This window comes from Abramis brama (assembly GCF_963993115.1).
Source record: "Abramis brama genome assembly, chromosome: 24".
In the NCBI taxonomy this organism is placed as follows: domain Eukaryota; kingdom Metazoa; phylum Chordata; class Actinopteri; order Cypriniformes; family Leuciscidae; genus Abramis; species Abramis brama.
The window spans coordinates 26,140,205-26,153,526 of NC_139986.1; the positions used below are offsets into that span (position 1 = coordinate 26,140,205).

The following is a 13,322-nucleotide window of genomic DNA, read 5'->3' on the forward strand; positions in this document are numbered from 1 at the left end:
GGAAGGGGATATCATAAAATACAACAATCTGTCGATATTAAAAAATATAAGGAAAGGACTAGGCGGAAGGAAATTATAATGATAAGACTGAGAGTGGACCACACAGGATTGAATGGCACCTTGTTTTTAATGGGGAAAAGGAATAGTGAATACTGTGAAAACTGTGGGGTTAAAGAAAACGCTGAACATGTCAATGTCCATATTTCCATACCTTACTTTCTAATCACTAATTTTCCTTCTCCTTTTCCAAGTGGAATTGGAACTTTTATTTCCTGCTGTAATGCATCGTTTATCTGCACTCTCGTTCCCTTTCACTCCCTCATGTGCAGGCACCTTTACATGAGCGACACACGCTTCAGTGCTCTGCATGTGTTTATAACTCTGTCAAACATCAAACATGATCAACAACTGTTTTTCACTATAACTGAACCTTCACCAGCGACATAAAGATGTTTTTGAGCTGATGAAAGATGTTTCTCAAGCTGATAATGAAATTATTATTCATAACTCATTTCTCATGAGCAGAAGTGAAACTGTTTCAGTTCAGAGCGTTGAACCAGTAAAAGAGTGAAACTGTGAGTTTGAGGTGAAAATCTCATTTGCACTTGCAGGTTTAGTGATTGTGATGGTCTCAGAATAGAGCAGCTCGTCTCCAGTGACCATGTTCAAACCCCAAGAGCTTCATTTCACATTTACTGCTGAATGCAGCTGCTCTCAACTATTACAATCAATCAAAAGCCGCTGAAACTTTAGTGCAGGACTTTGAAGGAACGACACACTGATCAATGATGCAGTCCAACACAAATGTGCGCTTGCGTTCAGATGAAGCTTTATTGAATGAACAGCAATGGCAGCACATTGACAGACTGCTTCAGTATTGAGCTGTAAATCACGTGACGCTCAGATACGCTGGTCTTCACTGGAGAAACATCAGCACTCGGAGCTCTTGAGGAACCAGGCCTCGTGAGCAGCTCCGGCATGTGTTCCTCTGCAGACGAAGCGCTCTGCGGCTTCCCAGTGTGCTTTGCTGAGGCTCAGGACGCTGCTGCGACTGTAGAGACCGTCCCGCTCGCTCTCAGCGCTGGTCTGAACCCCCTCGGTGACCTCTGACCCGTCCAGCGTCCAGCTCACCGTCGCCCCCTGTGGAGAGTAAGAGCTGAGCAGGCAGAGCAGAGCGGAGGAGTCTCCAGAGATCAGCAGAGAAGAGGGAGACAGCAGAGACACGGAGGGAGACACGGAGGGACCCGCTGAACACACACACACACACACACACACAGACACACACACACACACACACACACACGTGTCAGACATGGTCATGTTGTAGAAATCACAATCATTTTATCTTTACAGAAATTCCACAAAACTGCTTTCATTCATAAACCACAAATATCCTGAATTCAGTTTAAAAATATTCTCAGTTAAATCAATATTCACTAGTACTAAAAAATGTATCATGTAATTCTGAATATAAATCAGTTCTGTAAAGCAGACATGATATACAGCGAATCTTACAGTAATTTGATATTTTCTGAATAATCATTTCATTATTAATTGTATTTTGAAAAATTCTTAAGACTCTCACAATCATAATTATCAGCAAATTTCAGTTCAAATGATGATTTTTTCAAATCTTTTTTAGAATTATTTTATCCGTATAATCAAACTTTTGTGTCATGGATTTCAAAAAGTATTAGCAGTTAAATTTACCAAGAATTATGGACACAACTATGTACTTATAATATAAAATATAACAATATTACAAACTACATTTCAATATAATATTACAATAATATTGCAATCAACATATTAAAAAACAACGAATGTTAACAAATTATGAAATTACTTGTGTAAAAAGACAATTTTAAAACAATATGAAATATGCTTTGAAATAAAAAAAAGATAAACGTGATGAATTTTCAGGGAATAAAAGTGTTTTTTGTAAAATAACAGACCAATTTAAAGAAATTGTGAAACAATCAAATTCGCCATGAAATATTGCAGTTCATTTTTTTTTAATCTTGTTGCCAAATGCTTGCTAAAATAACCTAAAAACAAAACAAATAAATAAAAAATAAATCATTTTTAGAGAATCAAAGAGACTTAGGGGAGAGTGGGGTGAGTTGTGCCAGTTTTTACTCAAAGTGACTTTAAAGTGAGGCCATGGCAGTAATGCCTTCAACTTAAGGATGTACATATATTTCAGGATGTGGTGCATCCCTGAGAACAATAACTTTGGATCTGAAATAAATTGTTTCAGAAATATAGCTCTTGGAAAAAAAGTGGTCTCATGGCACAACTTGCCCCTGGTGCGGGGGAAGTTGTGCCTTTGGGGGAATAAAATGGGGGTAAATTGTGCCAGTGATTTCTGAAGTAAAACAGAACATTTTAATGTTATGAACCATAATGCTATATGAAAGCAAGATAAATTCAATACAAAATTACTCATTTAAGGTTTATTTAGATATTGTCACCCTGGAATACCATAGCATGCGTTTTTCCTACTATGGTCAATTGCATAGGGATTTTGTATTGAACATAACTCTGGATCACAGTGTCATAGAGACAAGGGGGCGGGCTCATTTTACTCAGACGACCAATAAGTCTCTCAGGATCATTGTGAAGCTATCAAGCTACGCCCTAGCAACCATTTAGAGCACCATAGCAACACAATATATGATATTTGTGAATCATTTCAGGCAAAAAGGCTTTGGCAATAGATGCCTGTTGACATAGCGCTGTTTGTCAATTATGTAACATATAAGAATAAAGTGACTAGGCTCATTTCTAAACATCCTATTGTGACATAGGCCACTTAAAAACGGAATAAAACTTCTCTTTAATAACATAGTGCAAACTCAAAACTGAAATCAGTGTTAGCTAAATTAAACAAATAACAGGCAGGCCCAAGTAAAACAATGATGAGGCATGCCCATCTCCTCACTTCTCAAGATTATCCCCTGTGAGTATGTAGGTCTAGGTGGTCTGGATCTGGCACAACTTAACCCAGGCCCTTTGGCACAAATCACCCCGGACCCACAAGTTTGAAAAACTAGCATGATCCAGCAGTTAAGAGCTAACATCGTGCTAACTGTATAGACTCATTGTGTAGCCTACTAAAGCACTAAAACATGTGTGAAATGTTTTCAAACTTGTCTATAATTGTTCAGACACTACAATCAAAAAACCTTAATCATAGAAATTTTACTTTGAAAGGGAAAAAACAGTTTTTTGCACTAAAATATGCTTAACTCTTATGCCATGTGTCCCTCTTCTTTGGAGGACGAGTAAAAGTGATTGCTTTTCAAAATGATGTGGTCACATGACCAATTTCTTCTATGGTTTTCCAGAAACAAGGGTGGAACTACTTCCCCCCCTTGCACAAATCACCCCACTCTCCCCTACTGATCGTCAGTTTAGTTCCTCCACCGAAAGTCAACCACAGTGTTTCATTCTAGTGAAAGAGTCGTACAAAAACCTCCGTCACACTCAAATGAACACACACTCCAGCAGAGAAAGACACACACACACACACACTGATGTGAGACTCAACTGCAGATCTTCTCAACATCAAACATGATTGATCAAAAAAGAGCCACAAAATCTTAATCTAAAAAATTGTCCAAAGAATTAATCTTAAAAATAAATACTTGATTGATATTGAATGAAGGCTGAAATCCTTTGTTTCATAATCAGTCCCGAAATACATTCATCACATTTACAAACACATGTGATATAAACTCTGCTAATTCTATTGACCTGCTTTATAATGAAATCTTCAGCCAGATTTAGATGGTCATTCTCTATTGGATGACCTTTGACCTGTTATACAGTATCATGGATGATATAAATCTGCAGCTCAGGTATTAAATTCTCTCAGCATCAAAGTCTGAATGAAACTGATCATTAAAACAGTGTTTAGAGCGAGAAGATCGACCCAAAATAACATGAAGTAAATCATGAGTTTCTGTTTCTGAAAATGATACACAGAAGTTTATTAGCAAAGACACTAAAAGACAAAACAGTGTTTCTTCTGTCTTCAGGCAAATGATGTGGAGTGTGTTTGCATATTGATCAGATCTTCAGTGTGTGAGAGTGTTTATAGTGCTGTGAGTTTAACACTTCATCACTGACACACACAACAATCTTCATCAACATGACCTTCATCATCATCTTCATCTGGACTCTCACAGCGTTTGCTCAAGGTTTGTGGAGCACAAGTTTGATATTAATTCATTTCTTCAAGTATATTGTCAAAGTTTTGAGTGTATTTTCTTCTTGTTGTGTTTCAGAGTGTAGAGGACAGATCACCGTCACTCAGAGTCCCTCAATAACAGCAGAACAACCAGGAGGAACTGTGAATATCAAATGTAAAACCAACAGAGATGTGCGCAATGGAGATAATTTATTCTGGTACTTACAGAAACCTGGAGAAGCTCCTAAACTCCTGATTCGTTATGTAAAAACCCTTGAGTCAGGAACTCCATCTAGATTCAGTGGCAGTGGATCTAACAGTGATTTCACTCTGACCATCAGTGGAGTCCAGACTGAAGATGCTGGACATTATTACTGTCAGAGTCGCCACAGTGGTAATGTGTTCACACAGTGATAAAGAGTTGTACAAAAACCTCCGTCAGTCAGAGTCACAGTGACTGAACTGAAACTGCAGCTGCTCAAACACTTTCACACACAAACACTAAGAAAAGCAATATGATCTTATAATAAGCAATAATATCATTATATTAATATATTATAATAATAAAAAAGTTTGAGCTTCGTCAGTCTATGACAGTTTTGATCATGATTTTTCATAAGTCATTTTTCTCCTGTTATTTTCAGTCATTTGTGAGGAAATTCAGTCGCGTTTGATCTTCACTTAGTGGATATTTTTCAATCTTTCACCATATTTTTGTTTTTCTGCATTTATGATTTTTCCTCATTCTTCTTTCTAAACTGAATCACTGCATCATAAAGATGTTCTGCTTGATCAGTTTAATAAGTCCATCGATTTTATTAAGTTCATCCTTCATATATTAACAGCATCACAAAACACTCTCAATTTCAGAGCAGATGAACATTTATATAATTTTAATTCATATCTTTACATAGAATTTTAAAATTAATTTAGAAATTAAAGACCAGATTACCAAACAGGTGTAGTCCACCATCCAAAATAATAATAATTTCCTATTTATTTTATATTTATTGTGTAATTTAACAGTGCTATATATAACAGCTTTTTCAAACATTGGATCAATATCAACATTTCATACTGATGTTTTTTGTAATTTAACACATCCATGTATAGTGGAAATTTGTTTATAGTTAATTTTTTATATTAAAGATTAAAGTTTGTTTATGAGTGAATATAGTGTGGGTTGTGATGAGCCAACATGTAACTCATAAAGATGAAATCATATTAACAAACTGACTAATGAATCCATAAGCACAGGAGAAACTGCTCCAGTTCAGAGCGTTTCAGTTGAAGATCTCATTTGCATTGTCAGGTTTAGTGATTGTGACGGTCTCAGAATAGAGCAGCTCGTCTCCAGTGACCATGTTCAAACCCCAAGAGCTTCATTTCACATTTACTGCTGAATGCAGCTGTTCTCAACTATTACAATCAATCAAAAGCCGCTGAAACTTTAGTGCAGGACTTTGAAGGAACGACACACTGATCAATGATGCAGTCCAACACAAATGTGCGCTTGCGTTCAGATGAAGCTTTATTGAATGAACAGCAATGGCAGCACATTGACAGACTGCTTCAGTATTGAGCTGTAAATCACGTGACGCTCAGATACGCTGGTCTTCACTGGAGAAACATCAGCACTCGGAGCTCTTGAGGAACGAGGCCACGTGAGCAGCTCCGGCATGTGTTCCTCTGCAGACGAAGCGCTCTGCGGCTTCCCAGCGTGCTTTGCTGAGGCTCAGGACGCTGCTGCGACTGTAGAGACCGTCCCGCTCGCTCTCTGCGCTGGTCTGAACCCCCTCGGTGACCTCTGACCCGTCCAGCGTCCAGCTCACCGTCGCCCCCTGTGGAGAGTAAGAGCTGAGCAGGCAGAGCAGAGCGGAGGAGTCTCCAGAGATCAGCAGAGAAGAGGGAGACAGCAGAGACACGGAGGGAGACACGGAGGGACCCGCTGAACACGAACACACACACACACACACACACATTCATGAATGATCGTTTGATTTTAAATATACAAGTTACATTTCAAATGATCCAAAGAATGAGTTTGAAAAACATTGTCCAAGTAAATTGATGGTTATATTGTGATGTCGTTGCTATTCAGAAACTCACAATCATAAACATCAGCAAATTTGATAGTTTAAATTGTTTAAATTATTAATTTTCAAAATGCTCTTCAACTGAGTTTCTTTTTGTCTGAGGAAAATTATAAAAATATATATTTATGTTGTCCACATTATACAACTTTTGTTTCATGCCTTTAAAAAAGCCCTTAATAGTTACATTTACCAAGAATTATAGACAAAATTATATATGAAGAAATTATTGAATAGATTTTAAAGTATCTGCAATCAATACATGAAATATGAAAATAAACGTTATGAAAACTAAATGTTAGCAATAATACGATTTTAAATATTCATGTAAAATGAAATATGACATTTAAAATGGCTATACAAATTATAAAATTTAATAAAAAATGAAATAAATAAAAAAATACTCATTTGTTTTTTTTCAGAAGTTACAGGACATTTTAATCTCAATCTAATTTTTAAAAACATTGTCCACATGAAAATTTATATTGTGATTTCTTCATAAGATTTCCAAATCAATTTTAAATAATAATTTCAATACTGATTTGTAAAGATATTAATACATTTTGATACAAAAAATAATTCGTAATTTTCAGCAAAGTTTCAATATATATTTTAAATTCTACTGTTAAGACACTTACAATCATAATCATCAGCAAATATAATAGTTTAAATTGTTGATTTTTTAAATGCTTATTAACTAAATAACTCTTTGTCTGATGATGACGCTTACACAAAAAAATTTATTATCAAACTTTGGATGCATTTAAAAACCCTTTAAATTTACTATTAATTATAGACAGAATTATTTATATCAAGAAATAATTGAATATATCATAAAATACTGCAGTCCATAGGCTACATTAAAATACAATCAAATGTTACCAATAATAATGAAATTATTAATGTAAAATTAAAAATAACATTTAAAAAAAATATGAAATATACAACTTAAGTAAATAATAAAATAGTTAAATGATAAATTGCTTTTCAAAAACATATTAATAAATGAATTATCTTGTTGACAAATGAGATCATCTTATAGATGTTTTTTTAAGGTTCATTCCTGGCATTTTAAGATCATCACAAATAATTATCTTGCTGAAATAATCTAAACAATAAAATAAAATGAATGAATTAAAATTTTATTATTAGAGAACATTTTTATAGAGAATAGAAGGGACTTACTGATCGTCAGTTTAGTTCCTCCACCGAAAGTGTACCACAGTGTTTCATTCTAGTGAAAAAGTCGTACAAAAACCTCCGTCACACTCAAACGAACACACACACACACACACACACACACACACACACACACACACACACACACACACACACACACACACACACACACACACACAGATATGAGACTCAACTGCAGATCTTCTCATGATTGATCAAAAAAGAGCCACAAAATATTCATCTTTAAAAATAGTCCAAGGAATTAATCTTAAAAATAAATACTTGATATTGAATGAAGGCTGAAATCCTTTGTTTCATAATCAGTCCCGAAATACATTCATCACATTTACAAACACATGTGATATAAACTCTTCTAATTCTATTGACCTGCTTTATAATGAAATCTTCAGCCAGATTTAGATGGTCATTCTCTATTGGATGACCTTTGACCTGTTATACAGTATCATGGATGATATAAATCTGCAGCTCAGGTATTAAATTCTCTCAGCATCAAAGTCTGAATGAAACTGATCATTAAAACAGTGTTTAGAGAGAGAAGATCGACCCAGAATAACATGAAGTAAATCATGAGTTTCTGTTTCTGAAAATGATACACAGAAGTTTATTAGCAAAGACACTAAAAGACAAAACAGTGTTTCTTCTGTCTTCAGGGAAATGATGTGGAGTGTGTTTGCATATTGATCAGATCTTCAGTGTGTGAGAGTGTTTATAGTGCTGTGAGTTTAACACTTCATCACTGACACACACAACAATCTTCATCAACATGTCCTTCATCATCATCTTCATCTGGACACTGTTATACTGCTTTATACTACAAGGTGAACAGTTTATATTTGAAATAAATAATTCAAATAATATGATTTTAACACAGCTTTAAATTGAATGATAAATGAATAAAGTTTATGGACTGATAAATGATTTGTGTTTCAGGCTGTAGATCTCAGATCACAGTGACTCAGACTCCTGTGAAACCTGCCAAACCAGGAGAAACTGTAGAGATGAGCTGCAAACTCAGTACTGATGATACACCCTGCAGCCCGAACCCCTGTCTCTCCTGGTACTTACAGAAACCTGGAGAAGCTCCTAAACTCCTGATTTATGCAACAACATACCGTCAGTCAGGAACTCCATCTAGATTCAGTGGCAGTAGATCTAACCGTGATTTCACTCTGACCATCAGTGGAGTCCAGACTGAAGATGCTGGACATTATTACTGTCAGAGTTTACATGAAGTCAACAGTGACTATGTGTTCACACAGTGATAAAGAGTCGTACAAAAACCTCTGTCAGTCAGAGTCACAGTGACTGAACTGAAACTGCAGCTGCTCACACTCCCTCACACACACACACACACACACACACACACACACACACACACACACACACACACACACTTACAAATAAGTCAGATAGAATAAATGCGTATTTGGCGTGCTGTCCGAGGAGAGGGCTCCGGGGTCGGTATTCGGCCCGAACCCAGAGTACTCCCCCCAAAAGCTGCAAATAAATGCAGGACAGCCGCCATGATGATGTTGATGACCCCCCAAAAAACTTGCAGAATGCAAAGCTTAAGGTATCAAAAGTGGAAAGGGGTAAGTCGCTGGAAGGCTTCTTGTGACATCGGATGGGAGTTGATTGTCATGACGTCAGATGGGTGTGCCTCTAAGGTGGTAGGCTGGGTATGGTCATATGTGATGTACTTCTGCGGAAGCGGAGGAGAATGGTATAATCGCTGCAGTGGAAGCAAGTTTGATGGAGAACTAGCTCTAGAGATGAACCTGCTGCGGCATTGGATCAAACTTGCTTTGGCTTGCTTTTCAACTATCTGATGGCAAAGGATGGATAATAGAGTACTTGTGGGAACGGAAGAGAAAAACACTGCTGCGGGGAACGGAGCTCCTGCGGAAGCGGAGTAGATGACACTGCTGCGGCAGTGGACAAGTTTGGACGGAGTAACAGAGCTCATGTGGGAGCGGAGTAGATGACACTGCTGCGGCAGTGGACAAGTTTGGATGGAGTAACGGAGCTCATGTGGGGAGGAAGGTATATTCTGGTACTTACAGAAACCTGGAGAAGCTCCTAAACTCCTGATCAGTGTTGGGGGTAACGAGTTACAAAGTAACAAATTACAGTAACGATATTACTTTTTTGGGTACCGAAATAAAGTAACGCATTACACTAAAAATATTGGTAACTACACTACTTTACTAGACTATAGGAACGCGCTTTCCTGCGTTACCCAAGCCTTGTTTGCCTGCGTGTGAAGCTCTGATCTGTTTAAGTGGTGCGTGCATGCCTGTGTGTGTGTGTGTGCTTGCACCGTTGTCATAGAGATCGATTTGAGTGACGTAGCTGCTGGTGCGAAGGGGAGCGGGAATTGGAGACGGAGACAGGGGGTTTCGGCCAGTGGTGATTAGGCGATATTCACATTACTTTCAGTTTATTGCTCGAAAGGACAAAAATATTCGCGTGAAATGCACTCTATGCCCAGGCAGCAAGTACTGGCCATCGGGACTACCGGGAGATTCCCAGTGGGCGGACGTGCCTTTTAGGCCGACATCTCATACTTTTTTTCTTTTTCGTTTTTTTTGTCTTAACGGACCATAAAACTCGTACATCGGCGGCCCATTCGTTTTGCTTAATTGGCGGCGCTGGGTTAAGTAAGTGCGTGCCGGTGTAATGCATTAGTTAAAAAAAGTCTGCGTCAGTTTTTTTCTTCTTCTTTTTTTCCTGATAGCTGACCGGCCCATGAAACACCTTGGCCCATTGGATCTTTTCTTGATTGACACTAGGCTGGTCCAATCACATCTTTAAACACCTCCCCCTTTGGGCTTTCAGCGAGCGTGCAGTGTGTCGGTGTGTATCTGTCAAAATAGTCTGAGAGGAAGAAACGCAAGGAATGTGTAGAGAAATAGCGTGAAAAATAGACACAGGCCCTTCAAGCAGAGGCTATGAGGCGCCACGTAGGATTTAAATCAAACTTCGCTTATCAATACATACATAACACACGTGCATATACACCTATAAATTACTCGCATATACATGTATACTATTGGATGTTCAAAATACATATGAAATACACGTGCACACTAATATGAAATCCATACCAATACATATTATGTTAGTCATGAATGCATATACACTTGTGAATAACTTGCATATACATATAAACTTGACGCACGCATACACCTATAAACACTCGCACATACATATAAACTTCCATGCATATACACCTATAAACACTCGCACATACATATAAACTCGATGCGCGCATACACATCCATAAAACACTCGCGCATACATACAAAATAAAACGTGGATGCATGCTTTGTGTATATGCGAGTGATTTCGCGAGTGCGCACACGGAATTAACCTGCCTTTTTGATAGTTTGTTTTCCAATTTGAAATAAAATAAGCATAAACGAGAAAACGGCCCCTTTATTCGTTTTTTCGTTAAAAAAAAGCCTAAAGCCTCTTACGTTGTTGATTTATATTTCAAACAAGAATTCGACATTTGCTCGCAATGTTTTTCTTACAGAAAAACTCATCATTTTGCAGGACAATTGTCTATTACAGTATACAACAAGGGTGCCAATAAATCGAAGGGTGCCAATAAATCTGTGGTGATATACAACACGCTTTAAGAAATGTTTATTTCCATCACACTGTAAAGTGTTTTTAGATATTACATATAGATTACATATACCAAAGATTTTACATATAAACTGGGTCAGCATACTGTTAATTACAGTTAGTACCATGGGAAGTATAGGGGTGCTGAGCGTGACCCCTGGAGTGGAGCCCATGAAGAAATATGGTTGGGGATAAAAGTTCACACAAACAAAACCAAAAAACGGTGGTGTTTAGCCTATAGGCATACATATTACGTGTGTTTGTTTTTATTTATGCTGTATTATAAAATACCCATATTATAACAAATAAATAAAATATATTTGGAAATCGCCCTTTAAAACGAAGGCTCAGTTTGTGGTTCACAATTATTTGATTAAAAACAACAAAAACAATAAAACAAAGACAAAGTCACTTATATTAAACACTTTTTTATTGATTTTTTGTTTTTTTTGTGCGCCTTTAATTGCCTTCGCTATCGTCTTGTCAATCATCTGTCTCATTCTCGCGGGTCGCGGATATGATTACAGTTTCAGTAAAAATGTATTTCACCATCATCGTTACCCACCCTCAGCCGATTGGCATTACAGTATTTGCAGTCACTGCAGCGTCTAAAAGAAAAGTTCTGACTGCTGCCTGAACATTGGTCAGTGAGCCTCTCCCGCTCGGCGCTGTCAAGCGCAGCTTCACCACACAGATTTACAGTTTTTCTCGATTGTTTACACACATTTTCTGAAAGCATGCCTCATATTCTCAGAACTCTACACACAAATCCAAAAACACACACACAATGGGCAAAACCCCTCAATTCTCCTGCAAAGTGAAACTTTACATTCAAAACAATGTTATTTCTTCTCAAAATGGTATTTTGTTTTCAAATGACACACACAAACCATCATATGAATGGACATTTATAAGAACCAGTTGAACACTGATGTGCTCAATGTAAAACACTATGATGAATGCAAAACACTTCTTCTCCATTCATCATAATGACTTAGGCCTTTTTTTGTTCAGTGTTACACTTTCTACAGACAGTACATACATAAGTGTGTTGTAAAATATTTGAGAATATTGTTTTTATACTCAGAACACACAAATACATGGTAACAAATATATTTTATTTTTCCCACAAAAACAATGTACAGTGTACATCCCAACCAACACAAAGTTGTACATACAGTGGTCTACATACAAAAGAATGATGTACAGAAGAATGTACTGTATACAGTTACAGTAAAAAAAAAAAAAAAAAAAATGTTGGCATCCACTGCTCCATTGAAGAGCTGACCTGTTGCTCTTTTATGCTAAAGCTCTGACTGCTAATTGTAAAACTGTGTGATAGGTGTTTGCCCATGTGATGAGTCAGTGTGCATATCTGAATGGCAGTGTGTTCCTTGTGAAAACAAGAGATTTTCTGCATGAAAATTGTGCCAAAAGCAGAGAATTGTGTGTAGTGTTTTGAAAAAAGTGTGTTTTAGAACTGCAATCTGAGTGTAAAGCAGGAATTGTGCTTGTGGTTTAGCAGAATTGGTTCAGGGGGTTGGTGAATGAGTTACATGTTGTGGTCATTGTGTCTCAAGTACCAGAAAATGTGTGTAAACAATCGAGAAAAACTGTAACTCCAGCTAAATAAAGGTGGCAGACTAATAATTAATATTTCTGATGTAAAGATTTCTGTGAAACGCGTAAAGTTGCACAGAAGAAAGCCCAATAGGACCTGCCCTGTACAGTTTAAGAATCTGTAGCCATAGTAGAGGACTATTATTTTGTTGAACAGACCCGAGCGACAACTGATGACGTCACAAGCTCAGACTTGCTTGACCAATCGGCGGAAGAGGGCGTGTCAGGCCGCCCACATGTGGAAAACGAATTTTGGAGTCATTTATTCGTTTTTTGCCTGTGAACTAAAAAACGAAAAATCAAGCCGAAATCTAGTTTTTCCGTTTTTTTTTTTTTAAACGAAAAAACGAATAAAGGGGCCGTTTTCTTGTTTATGCTTATTTCATTTCAAAATGACACAAATGACTTTTACACTGAAATGCCTTCCTTTTACACTGAAATGCCTTCCGGTTACACTGAAATGCCTTCCTTTTACACTGAAATGCCTTCCGGTTACACTGAAAAGTTCACGCATATCCACATATGAAATCACTCGCATATAGCCTACATATATACACAAAGCATGCATCCACGTTTTATTT

General features: G+C 37.2%; 1 long non-coding RNA gene and 1 gene segment (V, D, J or C); one reads left to right on the forward strand and one right to left on the reverse strand.

Annotated features, from left to right (window-relative positions):
* Positions 1–807: 807 nt before the first annotated feature.
* On the reverse strand, positions 808–7,626 carry LOC311075612. The gene is made up of 3 exons (XR_014604530.1): positions 7,474–7,626; positions 3,406–6,143; positions 808–1,247 (listed from the first exon to the last, which is right to left on the reverse strand). It is a non-coding gene; the product is annotated as an uncharacterized lncRNA (long non-coding RNA).
* On the forward strand, positions 4,067–4,609 carry LOC311075611 (Ig kappa chain V region BS-5-like). The segment is given in 2 exons: positions 4,067–4,205; positions 4,293–4,609.
* Positions 7,627–13,322: the final 5,696 nt, after the last annotated feature.